The following is a 6000-nucleotide window of genomic DNA, read 5'->3' on the forward strand; positions in this document are numbered from 1 at the left end:
CTTGTACTCACAAAGTAGCCAGAGTGGTTTTGAATATCAGTGTGTGAATAAGAACACTGATGTCAAGGCAAAGTAGCCATCATTCAACAGCTAAGATGCAATACTTTCAGGGTCTCAGTACTCCTCCCCCTCATTACAGATAAAAGTGAGCAGAAAATGACAAGAAATTGCCAGCTGGTCTTTGATAAACGGATGGCTGTTTGGGCAACTTGAGTTCCACACTCTGCCTTAACAAGCTGAAAAAAGCTTTGAACATTTCAATACATCAAACCAAGTCAAGGTTCTTTCAGCTTTGATGGGGATTTATTCTGAAGTTGGCTGATCACAATGGTTTCGGGCTTCTTTTCTAAGTTACTTGTTTTCCAGTGGCATCAAAAGGTTGATAGTTTATCCAATCAGTAGGACAAAAAAAAAAAAAAAAATCCCACTGTTCACAAAAGTCAATAGCCTTCACTCTAAATCAAATGCAAAGTTGACTTTGGGTGAAATTGCAAAGAAATTAAAAAGCAAAAGTCATCTTTGGTGTTCCTGGTATTTATTTTCCTATTTCTTTTAAAAAAGAAAATGCCTACATACAGTACAGATACCTTCATGAGCATTCATTCCAAGTTAATCAAGGAATGGGACAGAAAATGAGACTGCCTACTGTCAAGACCTGACCTTAAGTACTCCTTCCCTGATGAGCCATAGCATCCTCTGATTAGACACTGCTAACACTCACACCACTACTTAGTGAAATACCACTGATTTCTACAAGGTTTCTCTTCACAAGGTGTAATATATTGTCACCTTCATTGTCAACTTGACTGGATTTGGAATGGTCTAGGAGACACATCTGCATATATCTATGAAAGAAGTTTCTAGAGAGATTTAACCGGGGAGGGAAGACCTACCCTAAATGTAGGTGGCACCATCTTATGGGCTAGGTTTCAGAGCTGATTAAAAAGGAACAAGGGAGGGGTTGGGGATTTAGCTCAGTGGTAGAGTACTTGCCTAGCAAGCGCAAGGCTCTGGGTTTGGTCCCCAGCTCCGGAAAAAAAAGAAAAAAAAAAAAAAGGAACAAGCATAAATGAGAGTGTGCTGCTTTGAACAGATTTGAGTTCCATAGATTCATGTGTTTGAATACTTGGCCATAGGGAGTGGTACTTTTAGGAGGTGTGGCCTTGTTGGAAAAAGTATGTCACTGTGGGGGTGGGCTTTGAGGCCTCCGATGATCAGGTTGTATCCAGTGCAGAAGATAGTCTCCTTCTAGCTGCCTTTAGACCAAAATGTAGAACTCTTGGCTCCTCCAGCACCAAGTCTGCCTGCAAGATGCCATGCTTCCCACCATCATGATGATGAACGGAACTTCTGAACCTGTAAGTCCCAATCAAGTGTTCACCTGCCAAGGACCAGCCTTGCCTTGGTCAGGGGTCCTGAGAAAGTGGTGTTTGGGAGTGGGGAGAGAAATGACTCAAAGTGAAGTTGTGTATACAAACTGACAGCCTGTGTTCTGTTTAAGGCAGCTTTCTCTGGAAATCTCCAGACAGCTCATCCAGAGAGCTCAGCTTTTGCAGACCAAAGCCCAGTTCTTCATTTACACACCAATTCAACCATTCATCTCAGGTTCCCCTTTGATTATTCCACAAATCAGCATCCCCCAACTCCAGCCCCCTGATGCTTAGAAAAAGATAGCAAATACATTCTTTTTGTTTTTCTTTTTTCTTAACATTACAAATGAATTCAGAGATCTGCCTTCCTTTGTAAACACAGACATTAAGTTAGCTGGGTGGGGGTCTCACTGTGAGATTGTCATTCTACCACACCTTGGCCTAAACACTTCTGTCCCAGGCTGACCTTGAACCCTTCCTGCCTTTGTAAGCACAAACAATGAACTAAGCTGGATGGGATCTTGCCCTGTGATCACTACTCCTCAAATCTTTTTATCTCCTTCCTTAATATCTTTCTGACAAGCTGGCTCATAGTGCAGCTGCCTCTACTGTTTTATATCCATAAAGCTCCTTATAGAATTCATATTGCATCCTCATATTTTGCATAGTTGAAAAATTATATAGTTTTGCAGAGTTCTTTCTCACAGCCTTAAGGGCTGTCCCAAAGGTCACAGTATTCACCATTTTTACTAAGGACATAGATGCATCCTCACCATCTGGACCCATGTTGCCTCTGATTATCATGGAATTATTAATCTTGGCACAGAGGATGTTCCCCAATAACCTTAGAGGGTAGAATATTTTCTGAAGGAGGAACACAGGGTAAATTATGAACATTATTATACAAATAAGCCTCACACCTAGTAACCATCAACACTCACGGAAGACCATTGCCTGCTGGTTCTGCTCCACAGATTATAACCAAGTCACAGTGTCCATTCCATGATCATGTAGGACTTGGTGTTTACCTTTATAAGAGTTGCCTTGGTCATGGTGTCTCTCCACAGCAATAAAACGCTAATAAAGAGAGCATCTGTCTCTGCTTCCTAACGGCAGATGCCTTGTGACTAACTCCCACGTTCTTGTTGACGCTCTCCTCCATTCTTTCTCCACTACTATGGAATATATTCTTGAAAGCTGTAAGTTAAAATAAACCTTCCCCACTTTAAGTTGCATTTATCAGGCATTTTGTCAAAGAAACAAGAAAAGTAAACAATATAAGCACAGGATGCTGAACATCACAAGCAAACATCCTCATGGACACCCCCCCCCACACACACACACACACTAAGAGCATCTTCCTGGCCCTGCTCCCCGTGAGACCTCTCCTCCCTACCCCAACTGTGGCTTTCCTATGTCTTTCTCTTTCAAGACTTCTTTCTTTTTCTTAAAAAAAGCATACTCTACCATATTTATACATTAAGTAATGCTATAATAGAATGCTTTGAATAGAAGAAAAAAGAAAGACAAAATATTTCACGTTACCGAACCCTTCCCTCAAAAACATTAAAAAAAATCACTCTTGGTGGTTCAGTATAACAAATATATGTAGTGACCAGTCATGTCTAACTTGTTTTAACACAATGGTCAATGAAATTAAAAAGGAATCCCAGGGGCTAGAGAGATGGCTCAGTTGTTAAGAACATTTGCTGCTCTTGCAGAGGTCTAGAGTTCAGTTCCCAGCACCTGAATCATTCAGCTTCTACATATAGTTCCACTCCTATAACTCCAGTCTTAGGAGAACTGAGGCCCTCACCTTCCCTCTATGCACATCCACACACATGTGTATACACACACACACACACACACACACACACACACACACACACACACACCCATAAAGAAAGATAGAAACAAATAGGCAATAATAATAGCAAAAAGTGAACCCAGTGATCACAAGCACCACTAAGGAATAATTTGCAGTAGAGTCTTCTGGATGCAAACATGGCTCTTGCTACTTTAATATCCAGAAAGTCAAAATTACAAAAAGTCCACCACAAAATGAATGAATGAATGAATAAATGAATAAATAAATAATAACCAAAGAGCTATGACTGACTTGAAATTAAAAAACAGAAAATTTTATATCCTCTTTCATGACCTGTGCCCTTTGTCTTGTCACTTTTTCCAAATCAGCCACTATTGTTGTTCCCTTTCAAATCTCTCAGTGCTGCTCCATTGCCCTCTTCATTCTACTCAGGCTCGCATCTACAACTAAGTCTGCGCTGGGCTTTCCTGAAGGACACAGGGGTCTGTTGCCCCCATCACAGGAGGCCTATAGACATGCAACAGGAGCATCCTTGAGCATGAGGGAAGAAAGGTGTCTGTGTAGCAGAGACCAGGGGGTCACTGAGCTAGAAGGAAAGGCAGAGCTACATATTTCAGCAGCTGGAGTGACAGATGCAGAGAATCTTGTCTAATTGACTTCACCAAGGGAATGAAACACAGCCCAGGGCTTCTGTGGAAGCCAACACGATCCCTCACTTCACCGTTAATTTATCAGCCTCTGTTTTCAAAGACTCAGGTAAAAATCCCATCACAAGCCAACCACAGAGCTCAGCTGCTTCCATCCACAGCAGGACACTCTATTGACTCATGGCAGGGAGCCAGACAGAGTTCGGGGAAATCTGACTGTAACCTGGGCCACCAAGCTTCCTCCGCTGGCCTTCATGCAGCTATTGTTTTCTACCGAGAGGGTGGTTGTGACTCGTGCAGGTCTAAGCAACATTCAGGCTGTTCATAAATCTCTGGCTTAGTTATTGACAGCCTTGTTCTTCATCCCTCCACGCTTCTGTAGCAGGGCATAAATATTTATCACCCCTTCAAAAGCAGCACAAATACCTTACGAACTCCTGAACCACAGACTAAATTATTAGCCCATCATGGACCCAGAGAGAGGCAAAGAGTAATCTGGTTTATACATTTTTTCTTCTTTCCTCGGAGGACTGTTCCTCCTATTTCTCCACTCTGCCAACTGTCTCGGGCCCTACTTTACAGCTAAGGTTTCCCACACAGCACCAGTAAACAGCACTTCCCACTTCTTATTCTGCTCTGAGGTGACAGTCTGCTAACCCATCATTCTCTCTTCTTACCTTTCCTAGTCCCCTCTCCTTGGTCACCATTCCTGGTGGACCCTCCAGTCTGGCCTCACCATGCACCCCTAGTCTCTCATTTAGGCAATGGAGACTGACTATAGGATTAGGACTGCATTGGCGGAGTGTGCCATTTGAGTGACAATACTCAAAGGTTTCTTGCAGTGCTGTCTGTCCATCTGTAAAGGACCCATTCTTCTCAAGGGTACATGGGTACTGGCTCCAGAACCTGTGGTTTTAGTACTCTGAAGGGTCAGACCTCAGATCAAAGGTTTCATAACTTTCCTACAGCACAGTTTACTCTTTAAAAACCAACAAACAAGCTGGGCATACTGGTGGCACACACTTTTAATCCTAGCATTTGGGAGGCGGAGGTAGGCAGATCTCCATGAGTTCGAGGCCAGCTTGGTCTACAGAGCAAGCTCTAGGTCAGTCAAGGATGTTAAACAGAGAAACCCTGTCTGGGAACACAACACAACAAACAAACAAAATAACAATAAAAACAACAAGTGATTTCCACAAGAGCTAAGTTAGCACTGTCCTGCTGCTCTATCTGAACAATGGGATTTTACATTCTGGCTAGAGCCATGACTCCATTCTCAGGACAATTATGCAACAGAGGTTTATACCAGATGTGTACAGCTCCAGAGGCATGGCTGCAAAAAGCTGATAGAAAACCAAAGAAAACAAAAACGATACAAAAACGCAAAGTAACCCTGTCCAATACTGGAAAAGGACTTGAAGACGCATTTTCCAAAGATGATGCTATGCAATGACCAATAGGTACATAAAAACCACCCCTTCAAAAGCAGCACAAATACCTTACGAACTCCTGAACCACAGACTAAATTATTAGCCCATCATGGACCCAGAGAGAGGCAAAGAGTAAGCATGGTTTATATATTCTTTCTTCTTTCCTCGGAGAACTGTCTCTAAAGGAATTGTAAATCAAAACTGTAAGATACTCACACTCGTTGGAAATGCCTGTAGCAGGCTGGAAACCTGGCTCAGTGGGTAAAGCATTTCTGCTGCTAAGCCTGCATGGCCTGAGTGCCACGCCTGGATCCTTACAAGCAGTCTTCTGACCTCTACTCACATGCCACGGCACACATGCTTTACGACATGAGTGGCGCACGTATATGTGTCTACACACCCATGTACACAAAAAGGGCAAGACTGAAAACAAAAAGACCAAAGTCAAACAACAATATCCAAAACACAAAAATCGGTGTTGACCATGTGGAAAAATGGGAACCCTCATATGCTGATGGGAGGAATGTATAAGGAAGACTCCAGGAAACACACCATGATGCTTTCTCTAGAAACGTAAACAGATCCATCCTATAACTCAGCAGGTGACGTTGCTCTTCTAGGTAAACCCACCCTCCCTTATCTACAAAGTTTTTGTTCCAAGATCCAGTAGGTATATAAAGGCACAGATGGTACCTCACCCAAACTATACAAACATTTCCCCTATA

Source organism: Rattus rattus, chromosome 10 (assembly GCF_011064425.1).
Source record: "Rattus rattus isolate New Zealand chromosome 10, Rrattus_CSIRO_v1, whole genome shotgun sequence".
Taxonomy (NCBI): domain Eukaryota; kingdom Metazoa; phylum Chordata; class Mammalia; order Rodentia; family Muridae; genus Rattus; species Rattus rattus.